The 12,328-nt window shown below is 45.2% G+C and overlaps 1 pseudogene; it reads right to left on the reverse strand.

Moving 5' to 3' along the window:
- Nucleotides 1-627: 627 nt before the first annotated feature.
- On the reverse strand, nucleotides 628-1,616 carry LOC119943323 (annotated as a pseudogene).
- Nucleotides 1,617-12,328: the final 10,712 nt, after the last annotated feature.

Here is a 12,328-nt window from a genome sequence, read left to right on the forward strand (position 1 = left end):
TTCAAGGCTCTCCATAAACTCGCCCCCTCCTACCTCACCTCCCTTGTATCCTTCTACAACCTAGCCCGCACCCTCCGTACCTCTGCCGCTCATCTCCTCACTGTGCCTCGTTCTCGCCCGTCCCGCCGTCGACCCCCAGCCGACATCCTCCCCCTGGCCTGGAATGCCCTCCCTCCACACATCCGCCAAGCTAGCTCTCTTCCTCCCTTCAAAGCCCTACTGACAGCTCACCTCCTCCAGGACGCCTTCCCAGACTGAGCCCCCTCCTTGCTCTTCCCCTCTTCCCCCTCCCCTCCATCCCCTCGAACTTACGTCCTTCCCCTCCCCACAGCACCTGTATATATGTATATACGTTTCTACATATTTATTACTCCATTTATTTTACTTGTACATATTTATTCTATTTATTTTATTTGGTTTATATGTTTTGTTTTCTTGTCTGTCTCACCCTTCTAGACTGTGAGCCAGCTGTTGGGTAGGGACCATCTCTATATATTGCAAACTTGTACTTCCCAAGCGCTTAGTACAGTGCTCTGCACACAGTAAGCGCTCAATAAATATGATTGAATAAATGAATGAATGACTACAGCTAGGAATGTCCTTGGTTTAATGGTGATATTGCTCTTCCATGGTCTTCCTTGCTTGAGACACAGGATCGTCACTGGGTTCCCATCTCAAAGTGGGATGTCAGATAGCAGCATGGTCTGAGAAGACCTTCGGGTCTTATTCCCCAGAAAATCACCCAGGAACTTGATGACTCTGGTGTCACAGGTGAGCAAGACAAAGGGGCTGACAGTGGCATATCCATTTACCACAAACATGCTTGCATTCAGGAGGATGACATTATTCCACATGGATGTCCCTAGAAGCAGGAAAAGGACAAAGTCTCCACAGTAGAAGACTACAAAGCAGCTCACAAGCAGCATAATGATTTGGGTGGCTTGTCTCTCTGGTGATGTTTCACGGGCTTGGCCGGTACTGTGAAGGTGCTGGACCTGGAGCCTGTGTCAGTGCAGAAGAAGGACCATGAAGCCACTGGAGCAGCTCATAAGCCCCAGAGAGATGATGTCACAGAGAGCCATGAAGGTGACAATCAGCCTCTGGAGGAGTGTGTTTGAGGGCACAGCATAACAATTAATCCCAATGGTGATTGCATTATGTGAAGCAACAACTTGGTACAAAAGTTGGGTGCTTATCAGCATGTTCAGAATCCACAAGATGGCTAAGACTGGGAAGATGAAGTTTAGGATCTGAATCTTAAGCTGGAACAGGTGGGTGGTGGTAGGACTGATGGTGATGACCTGGACCATGCTCAGTAGAGAAGTAGTACAGATGGAGAGGCCCCGGGTGATGCGGCAGACATAGGCAAACAGCTTACACTCAGCATTGGTCTGTATGAGCCGCAGCCCCAGTATTCCTGCTGTTCTGGTGATCCATCTGGTAAGAAGCATCATGGTGTGGACCAGAGCTAGGTGAATGATGACCAGGTCTGTGGGCTTTGGTTTGGAACCCAGGAGGAATGAGGAGAGGTAAAACATGTTGAGAAGAGAGTTCCCCATGATACCTACTCCAGACTGGAAGAGGAAACAGACTTGCTGAGCCACATCAATGCTCATTGCTTTTTGATACAAATATCTGCAGCAGCACAGGAGGAAGCATGGGCAAGAGACTGTGGCAGTTCATTCCTGGAGCTGAAAAGAAAATTGGCAAAGGATCCAGAAAGAAGTGAATATGTCCGTTAAATTGGTTGGGAATGGTCATGTTTATTCAGGAACGCCACAATCCATTTGTATGTAAACCATTAGTGTCAAAGGCTTTATGAAAATCGAAATCTACATATTTACTGGTCAATTCAAAGAACTCCACCCAATGAGTAAGTATCAATTTCCTCTTAACAGGTGCCTTGTTATCCTACTCCCAGCAGAGAGTGATTTTCCATGGGTCCACTGGGCCTAAACCTTCTTACAGACTGCACTGATGTGCCAGGGTGACACATTCACTCACGCTAACCTCACGCAAAGTGGTCAGAGGGAAAGTGTCAGACATTGCTAGAGCCAGTAGTAGCTGAATCCAGATGACCTCCTCCCTGAGGGACAGGTAATTGAATTGAGTAAGAGGTAAGGGGTAACTCAGTAAGATGATAGCGGCCATCTTGTGAGGACTCCAAAAAGAGGAAGAGGCTAATTAATTGGAATGTGAGTTCTAATCCCCAGCTCTGCCACTTGCCTGCTGTGTGACCTTGGGCAAGTCACTTAATTTCTCTGTGCCTCAGTGACCTCATCTGCAAAATGGGGACTTAAAGTGTGAGCCCCACGTGGGACAACCTAATAACCTTGAATAAACCCCAGAGCTTGGAACAGTGCTTGGCACATAGTAAGCGCTTAACGAATGCCACAATTATTATTCTAGGGGGTACCCCGGGTTCACCTTGGGACAAGGTCATGAGCCAAATGGTTAGGATGGAGGAATAACCTGAAAGAAGCAGTGAATCCACACTGGAAAGCAACAGGAGTTAGTGGAAAGAGGTTAGGCCAGGTAAGAGGACCTGGGTGCTAATCTTGCTCCACCACTTGTTTGGTGTGTGACCTTGGACACGTCACTTAAATTCTCTGGGCCTCAGTTATCTTATCTGTAAAATGGAGATTAAATATCTTTACTTCCTCCCCCTTGAACTGAGAACCCCATGTAAGACAGACATTGTGCTGAAACTAATGATTTTGTATTTACCCCAGTGCTTAATACAGTGCATGTCAAACAGTAAAGGTTTAATAAACATGAAAATTTTGGTATATGTTAATCACCATGTGCCAACCACTGTACTAGATGCTGGGGTGGATGCAAGCAAATCTGGTTGGACACAGTCCCTGTTCCCGCATACGGCTCACAGACATAGTCCCCATTTGACAGATGAGGTTACTAAGGCCCAGAGAATAATGATAATAATAATTAATACTGATATTTGTTAAGTGCTTACTATGTGCCAAGCACTGTTCTAAGCGCTGGGAGAGATATAAGGTAATCAGGTTGTCCCACGTGGGGCTCACAGTCTTAATCCCCATTTTACAGATGAGGGAACTGAGGCAAAGAGAAGTTAAGTGACTTGGCCAAAGTCACACAGAAGACAAGTGGTGGATCCAGGATTAGAACCCATGACCTCTGACTCCCAAGTCTGTGCTCTATCCACTGAGCCATGCACGCTGCTTCTCAATGGTATTTAAGTGCTTGCTACGTGCCAAGCACTGTTCTAAGCGCTGGGGGAGATACAAGGTTATCAGGTTGCCCCACGGGGGCTCAGAGTCTTAATCCCCATTTAACAGATGAGGTAACTGAGGCACAGAGAAGTGACTTGCCCATAGTCACACAGGAGACAAGTGGCAAAGCCAGGATTAGAACCCAAAGCGGCATGGCTCAGTGGAATAGAGCACAGTCTTTGGAGTCAGAGGTCATGGGTTCAAATCCCAGCTCAGACAATTGTCAGCTGCGTGACTTTGGGCAAGTCACTTCACTTCTCTGGGCCTCAGTTCCCTCATCTGTAAAATGGGGATTAAGACTGTGAACCCCGCGTGGTACAACCTGATCACCTAGTAACCTCCCCAGCGCTTAGAACAGTGCTTTGCACATAGAAAGCGCTTAATAAAGGCCATCATTAATTAATTAATTAATTCTGACTCCCAGGCCTGTGCTGTATCCAGACAGTCATATTTATTGAGTGCTTACTGTGTGCAGAGCAATGTACTAAGTGCTGGAGAGAGGACAACTCAACAATTATTCGTTATCTAATTACATTGCATCTACCCCAGCACTTGACACATTGCAAGTGCTTTACAAATGCTAAAATATTATCATCATTCCTTAAAAGAAGGATGGTCCCCTCTCAAAGCATTAACAGTTGCATCCTGCAAATCAGTTTTCCTGTCCTTTTCTACAAAAACGTTCAGTCCATGTTTCTTCACACCTCAAGAACGTCCAGTTGTTGCCCATCCACCTCTGCATCAAACAGAAACTCCTTACCTTTCGTTTTAAAGCACTCCATGACTTTGACCTCTCCTAATTAACCTCACTGCTGTACCAATACTATGTAGTCTGCTCACTTCTCTCCTCTAATGCCAATCTACACACTATACCTAGACCTCATCGATCTCTCTGCCAGCCTCAAACCTAACATGTCTACAAGAGAACCCCTTGTCTTCCCACTCAAACTCTGTCCTTCCCGGGATTTTCTCATAACTGTAGATGGCACCTCCATGCTTCCTGCCTCGCAAGCCTGTCACCCAGACTGAGCCCCTTCCCTCCTCTCCCCCTTGTCCCCCTCTCCATCCCCCCATCTTACCTCCTTCCCTTCCCCACAGCACCTGTATATATGTATATATGTTTGTACATATTTTTTTACTCTATTTATTTATTTATTTTATTTGTACATATCTATTCTATTTATTTTATTTTGTTAGTATGTTTGGTTCTGTTCTCTGTCTCCCCCTTTTAGACTGTGAGCCCACTGTTGGGTAGGGACTGTCTCTATATGTTGCCAATTTGTACTTCCCAAGCGCTTAGTACAGTGCTCTGCACATAGTAAGCGCTCAATAAATACGATTGATGATGATGATCCTTGACTCCTCTCTCTCATTCAACCCACACATATTCAATCCATCACTAAATCCTGTCTGTTCAACCTTCACAACATCGCTAAAATTTATCCTTTCCTTTCTATCCAAACTGCTACCATGTTTATCAAGGAAATTATCCTAACCTGCCTTGTATCTGCCTCCTTGAAGACCCCACCGATGCCTGTCTCTTATGGCTCTGGGCCATACTTCACTCTGCTTCCTGAATAATTTTTCTACAGAAACTTTCAGCCCATGTTTCCCCTCTCCTCAAGATCCTCTAGTTGTTCTCCATCCATCTGCACATGAAACAGAAACTTCAACACACTCAATCACCTTGACCCCTCCTACCTCACCTCGCTATTCCTCTACTACAACCCAGCCCACGTACTTAGCTCCACTAATGCTAATCTTCTCACTGTACCTCGATCTTATCTATCTCACCTGTGCCCCCTCACCCACATCCTGCCCTGCCCTGGAATGCCCTCCCTCTTCACATCCAACATTGAAGGCACATCGTCTCCAAAAAACCTTCCCCGACAAAGCCTTCTTTCCCTTTAATTCCATCCCTTCTGTGTCACCATGACTTCCTCCCTTTGTTCAACCCCCTCCCAGCCCCACAGCATGCATGTACATATCTGTCACCTATTTATTTATATTAATGTCTATCTCCTCTTACAGCTTGTTGTGGGCAAAGGATTATCTGCTATGTTGTCATACCATAATCTCTCAACCACTCGCACAACACACAGTAACTGCTCAATAAATACTACTAACTGACCAATATAAGATCAAAGAACAAAAATTCGAGTTCATTTGCAAAGGAAGTCCTGTCTTTTAATTAGTTGTGCATTGCCTGTTACAGTTCAGAGGTGAGTGCAATTTTGTTCTACACATATTATTATAATGACAAAAAGAATACTTTCAAACTTGGCCTGCCTGCTTCATAGGATTATTAAATGATCAAATTCGTCATGGTCAGAATGAGGTTTCCAGCAAATGTGGAAATTAAGCCAGTGGAATAGAAGATGGTGAGCAGAGGTGGAATGAGAAAGCTGAGCTATGACCAGATTGTCAATAATTTCTTTATGTAGTTATATCCTCTTTGAGTACAATCAAAGTATTTGGGGGGAATAAAGATCTTTTTTGGGAGGTGGCATCATGACTTTAGGACATTATAATTTGCAGGAGCAGATGGACAGAAGGAATTGGGAACATTTAAACTTATATCAAATGAGGATTAAATAGCAAATGCAAACTACAAGGATTTGGGAGGAAATGGATTAAAGGAAGATAAGTGAGGATATTCACATCTTGCAGGAGAAAGTGCAAACAGTAGAGAATTAAATAGGGAGAAATAGACTATTTTATATAAAACAGCAGACTGTAAGATTGTTTGAATCTGATTACAAGCCTTCAATGCAAGTCTTTAAAAGTTAAAAAAATAAATAATTCTTGTGGAGATCAGGGAAGAGTTTTTCCAGTGAACTGTTCAGGAACTAGATTGCTTCTGGTGGGAGATGAATGAAACCTAAATTGGTTTGCCAAGTTCCTAAGGACTTGTGTGTGTTTGTGTGTGCATATGAGACTGTCTGTGTTGGAGAAATGTGGGGAGAAGGTTTGCCTGTCTCTCAGGGAACAAGAGACAGAAAGGTAGGAAAAATCTTTTTTATTTCAGCAAAACACCCAGTCTCATGCCCAAAAGCCCCAACCTGTTCCCCTGACCAACCTGGTGTCAGCTCCAGTGGAGACAGTTCTGCAGCTCCAAGACCAGGAGGTGGCTGTGGAGATGAGAGAAAGGGGGTGTCCCTACCATTAATGGAAGAGATCTGCTGAAAGGTGGGGGGCTTGGGGCTTGAGGGAGCAGGGCTGACCCTATGCTGAGAGCTCCCCAAATCCAGGAGGCAGAAACCCATATTGAGTATCCAGCTGGAAGGCAGGAAAAGGATGGAGAAAGGGACTCAGAATTTGGCCAGCAGCAGGGAGTTGTTTTACCATAGCAATGAGTAGGGAGGCTGAGGCAGGATGGGAAATTCATCTCATTTGCAACAGGTCTGAGGGTGTCTCATGGTCAGGATGTGTCTTTTAGACTGTGAGCCCACTGTTGGGTAGGGATTGTCTCCATATGTTGCTAACTTGTACTTCCCAAGCGCTTAGTACAGTGCTCTGCACACAGTAAGCGCTCAATAAATACGATTGATAATGATTGATGATTTTCCCTCTGAAGCTGCTGACCAGTCCTCTCTTGGCCCAGGTCTCCAACGCCCCTCTGGCTTAAAATAAAGATAATCTTCTCTCTGTTCTGACCATAGAGTCAGCAATAATCAGGGTGGCCTAGAGCTAAGCAGCATTGTCTAGTGGATAGAGTATGGCCCTGGAAGCCAGAAGGATCTGGATTCTAATCCCGACTCCACCACTTGTCAGCTGTGTGACTTTGGGCAAGTCACTTAACTTCTCTGGGCCTCAGTTACCTCATCTGTCAAATGGAGATTAAGACTGTGAGCCCCTTGTGGGACAACCTGAATACCTTGTATTCCCTCCAGCGCTTAGAACAGTGCTTCACACATACTAAGCGCTTAACAAATGCCATTTTGTATATTGGGTGATCTTCTGCAAATCACTTCACTTCTCTGTGCCCCAGTTCCCTCATCTGTAAAATGGAGGTTAAGACTGTGAGACCCATGTGTGATGTGGACTGTATCCAATCTGATTATCTCATATCTACGCCAATGCATAGTACAGCCACTTGTCTGCTATGAGACATTGAGCAAACCACTTAACTTCTCTGTGCTTCAGTAACCTCGTCTGTAAAATGGGGATTAAGATTGTAAACCCCATGTGGGACAACCTGATTACCTTGTATCAACCGCAGCACTTAAAACAGTGCTTGGCACATAGTAAGTACTTAACAAATAGCAACATTTTTATTATTATTACTATTATTATTATTATTATTATTATTACGGTACCTGGCACATAGTAAGCACTTAATAAATACTATTTTTTAAAAAAGGAGACACTCACCATGCTGCACTTTGATTCTGGACCTCAGTCATTCTCACCCCTCTGTGGTGGCCAGGGTGACATTTATAAGGAAAGGTTTCATGTCCTCATCTCTCTCCAGGCCAATGATTTTCTTGTCACTAGCAGGATCCTAACATTGTCAGGGGCAAGTAGGAGATGGCTTGTCCCCAGTGCCCAGAAATCACTTGGGTCAGCCCATCATAGTAGCAAGCGAGAAGCAGCTGGGACACAACTCTTTTCTCAATTTCTGGACTACCCCCTCAATGATAAAAAGAACAGTAATAGGAATAACAATGATAACTGTGGTATATGTTAAACTCTTACTAAATGCCAGGCAATGTATTCAACATTTGGAGAGATGCAAGATCATTAGGTGGGACATAGCCTCTACCTTCCATGGGGCTAACAATCTAATTAGAAAGGATAACAGGTATCGAAACCCATTTTGGAGATGTGGAAATGGGAGCGCAGAGGAATTGAGTGACTTGCTCAAGTTCACAGAAGAGGAAAATGGCAGTAGGAGGATTAGAACTCAAGTGGTCTAATTCCCAGTCACCAGACTCTTTCCACTTGGCCACACTGCTAGGCAGGCAGTAAGTGCTCAATATATACCACTGACTGGTTGATTGACTGGGAAACTTGCAGTCAGTTGAAACAGCAGCTCTGGGAATCTGCTTCTTTATTTCCCCACCATGCAGACATACGAGAAGCAGCATGGCTTTTTCGTCTCACAAGCCCGCAACCTTGGTGTCATCCTCGACTCCGCGCTCTCATTCACCCCTCACATCCAAGCCGTCACCAAAACCTGCCGGTCTCAGCTCCACAACATTGCCAAGATCCACCCTTTCCTCTCCATCCCAACCGCTACCCTGTTCATTCAAGCTCTCATCCTATCCCGTCTGGACTACTGCATCAGCCTTCTCTCTGATCTCCCATCCTCGTGTCTCTCTCCACTTCAATCCATACTTCATGCTGCTGCCCGGATTATCTTTGTCCAGAAATGCTCTGGGCATATTACTCCCCTCCTCAAAAATCTCCAGTGGCTACCAATCAACCTGAGCATCAGGCAGAAACTCCTCACCCTGGGCTTCAAGGCTCTCCATCACCTCGCCCCCTCCTACCTCACCTCCCTTCTCTCCTTCTACAGCCCAGCCCACACCCTCCACTGCTCCGCCGCTAATCTCCTCACCGTACCTCGCTCTCGCCTGTCCCACCATCGACCCCCAGCCCACGTCATCCCCCGGGCCTGGAATGCCCACCCTCTGCTCATCCGCCAAGCTAGCTCTCTTCCTCCCTTCAAGGCCCTGCTGAGAGCTCACCTCCTCCAGGAGGCCTTCCCAGACTGAGCCCCTTCCTTCCTCTCCCCCTCGTCCCCCTCTCCATTCCCCCATCTTACCTCCTTCCCTTCCCCACAGCACCTGTATATATGTATATATGTTTGTACATATTTATTACTCTATTTATTTATTTATTTATTTTACTAGTACATATCTCTTCTATTTATTTTATTTTGTTAGTATGTTTGGTTTTGTTCTCTGTCTCCCCCTTTTAGACTGTGAGCCCACTGTTGGGTAGGGACTGTCTCTATATGTTGACAATTTGTACTTCCCAAGCACTTAGTACAGTGCTCTGCACATAGTAAGCGCTCAATAAATACGATTGATGATGATGATGATGATGATGGCTCAGTGGAAAGAGCGCGGGCTTGGAAGTCAGAGGTCATGGGTTCTAATCCCGCTTCTGCCACTTATCAACTGTGTGACTTTGGGTAAGTCACTTCACTTCTCTGTGCCTCAGTTCCCTCATCTGGAAAATGGGGATTAAGATTGTGAGCCCTATGTGGGACAACCTGATTACCTTGTATCTCCCCCAGCACTTGGAACAGTGCTTGGCATGTAGTAAGCACTTAACAAATACCAAAATTATCATTATTATTCAGCACTGTTCTAGGCACTGGATACAAGTAGGTACAAGTTAATCAGGTTGGAACTAGAGCCTGCTCCATAGTCTAAATATAAGGGAGAACAGGTAATCCCATCAACAACCTGGCAGTGGAGGGAGAGTGGAGATTTCAGGGTAAAGGAGCCCTTGGCCAGCCAAACTTCCTCTCCTTCTTTTTTATGTGATTTCTTAAGCACTTCCCATGTGCCAAGCACTATACTAAGTGTTGGGTTAGTTACAACCTAAACAAATTGGAGACAGTACATGACCCACATGGGGCTTAAAGTAGTAATCACCATTTTACAGATGAGGTAACTGAGGCACAAAGAAGTTTAGTGACTTGCCTAAGGTCACCCAGCAGAAGCAGGGCAGAGTCTGCATTCTAACCCAGGTCCTAAGAATTCCTCTAAAAGAGGGTTTGAATCACTGCAATTGAGCTTCTAATGTAGGTCCAAAGAAAGTCTCTGTTGGTCCAGGCTTGGGGATTGGAATGAAAGTGCTAAGCCCTGAGTACAAACTGCTTTCAAATGTGCTCATGTATCCCAGTGTACCGACCCCTTTTCCACATCCACCCAATGGAAACCTTATTAAAAATCTATCTCCTCCAAGAGGCCTTCCCTGATTTAACCCCCCTTTCCCTTTCTCACTCATTCTTCTGTGTTGTCTATACATTTGGATCTGTACCCTTTAAGCTTTTGATATTCACTCCACCCTCAGCCCCACATCACTAATGTACATATCCATAATTCAATTATATTAATGTCTGTCCCCTCCTCCAAATTTTAATCTCCTTGCAGGCAGGAAATATGCTTAGAGAAGCAGTTTTGCTCAGTGGTAAGAGCCTGGGCTTGGGAGTCAGAGATCATGGGTTCTAATCCCGGCTCTGTCACTTGTCGGTCGTGTGACTTTGGGCAAGTCACTTCACTTCTCTGTGCCTCAGTTACCTCATCTGTAAAATGGGGATTAAGATGTGAGTCCCATGTGGGACAACCTGACTATTTTGTATCCTCCAAGCACTTAGAACAGTGCTTGGCACATAATAAGCACTTAACAAATGCCATCACTATTATTATTATTACCAACTCTGTTGTAATGTATCTTCCGGATGCTTAATACTTTATTCTGAACTCATTACTTGCTTGATCAATGCCATTGATTGATTGATTGATATATTTCTTTGAGGTACAGTAAGTAAATTGGCAATAGAGGAGGAAAGTGTGTGTGTGCTGGGTTGTAATAGCAAATCAGTGAGGTAAGTAGTAAGGTAGGAGTGCTTTAAAGCTGATGGTAAGGCATTTCTGTGTGATGCGGAGGTGGATGGGTTACCACTGGAGGTTCTTGAGGAGTCTCCATTATTCCACAGAAACCATACTCTCAAAGATCACCAATGATCTCCTTCTTGCCAAATCCAGTGGCCTCTGTTCCATCCTAATCCTTATCATCCTCTCAGCTGCCACTGACAATGTTGACCGCCCCCTTCTCCTGGAAACATTATCCAACTGGGGAGTCACTGATTCTGCCTTCTCCTGGTTCTCCTCTTATCCCTATGGCCACTCATTCTCAATTTTCTTCATGGCCTTCTCCTCTGCTTCATACCCCTAACTGTGGGTGCCCCTCAACATTCAGATATTGATCCCCTTCTATTCTCCATTTACACCCACTCCTTTGGAGAACTCATTCGCTTCCATGGCTTCAACCACCACCTCTACGAGAGGGTGACCAAATTTACTTCTCCAGTCGTGAACTCCCTCCCTCTCTGCAGTCTCACATTTCCTCCTACCTTCAAGACACCTCAACCTGGTTGTCCTCCCCTCACCTAAAACTTAACATGTCCAAAACAGAAGTTCTTATCTTTCAACCCAATACCTGTCCTACCTCCGACTTTCCCATCACTGTACACCATACCACAATCCTTCCTGTCTCACAAGCCTGTGCCTTTGATGTTATACTTGAACAGTGTGGCTCAGTGGAAAGAGCACGGGCTTTGGAGTCAGAGGTCATGGGTTCAAATCTCAGCTCCGCCAACTGTCAGCTGTGTGACTTTGGGCAAGTCACTTAACTTCTCTGGGCCTCAGTTACCTCACCTGTAAAATGGGGATTCAGAGTGTGAGCCCCCCGTGGGACAACTTGATCACCTTGTAACCTCCCCATTCATTCATTCATTCAATCGTATTTATTGAGCACTTACGGTGTGCAGAGCGCTGTACGAAGCACTTGGGAAGTACAAGTTGGCAACATAAAGTGCTTACAACAGTATCATCATCATTAGTAGTAGTAGTATTTTCACGTAGTAAGCGCTTAATAAATGCCATTATTATTATTATTAAAATTATTCAATCCATCACTAAATTCTGTCGGTGCCACCTTCCCAACATCCTTAAAATCCACCCTTTCCTCTCCATCCAAACTGCTACCACATTAATGCAATCACTCATCCTATCCCACTTGGATTACTGCATCAGCCTCCTTGCTGACCACCCAGCCTCTTGTCTCTGTCCATTCCAGTCCATGCTTCAGTCTGCTGCCCAGATCATTTTTCTACAAAAAATTCAGGACATGTTTTCCCATTCCTCAAGAACCTCTAGCGGTTTCCCATCCACCTCCACATGAAACAAAACCTCCTCCCCATTGACTTCATAGTACTCAATCACTTTACTCCCCCCCACCTCACCTTGCTACTCTCCTACCCATCCCTCACACATCACTCCTCTGATGCTTTCTCACTGTGCCTCAGTCTCAGCTGTCTCTCTGCCAACCCCTAG

This window comes from Tachyglossus aculeatus, chromosome 22, assembly GCF_015852505.1.
Source record: "Tachyglossus aculeatus isolate mTacAcu1 chromosome 22, mTacAcu1.pri, whole genome shotgun sequence".
Taxonomy (NCBI): Eukaryota; Metazoa; Chordata; class Mammalia; order Monotremata; family Tachyglossidae; genus Tachyglossus; species Tachyglossus aculeatus.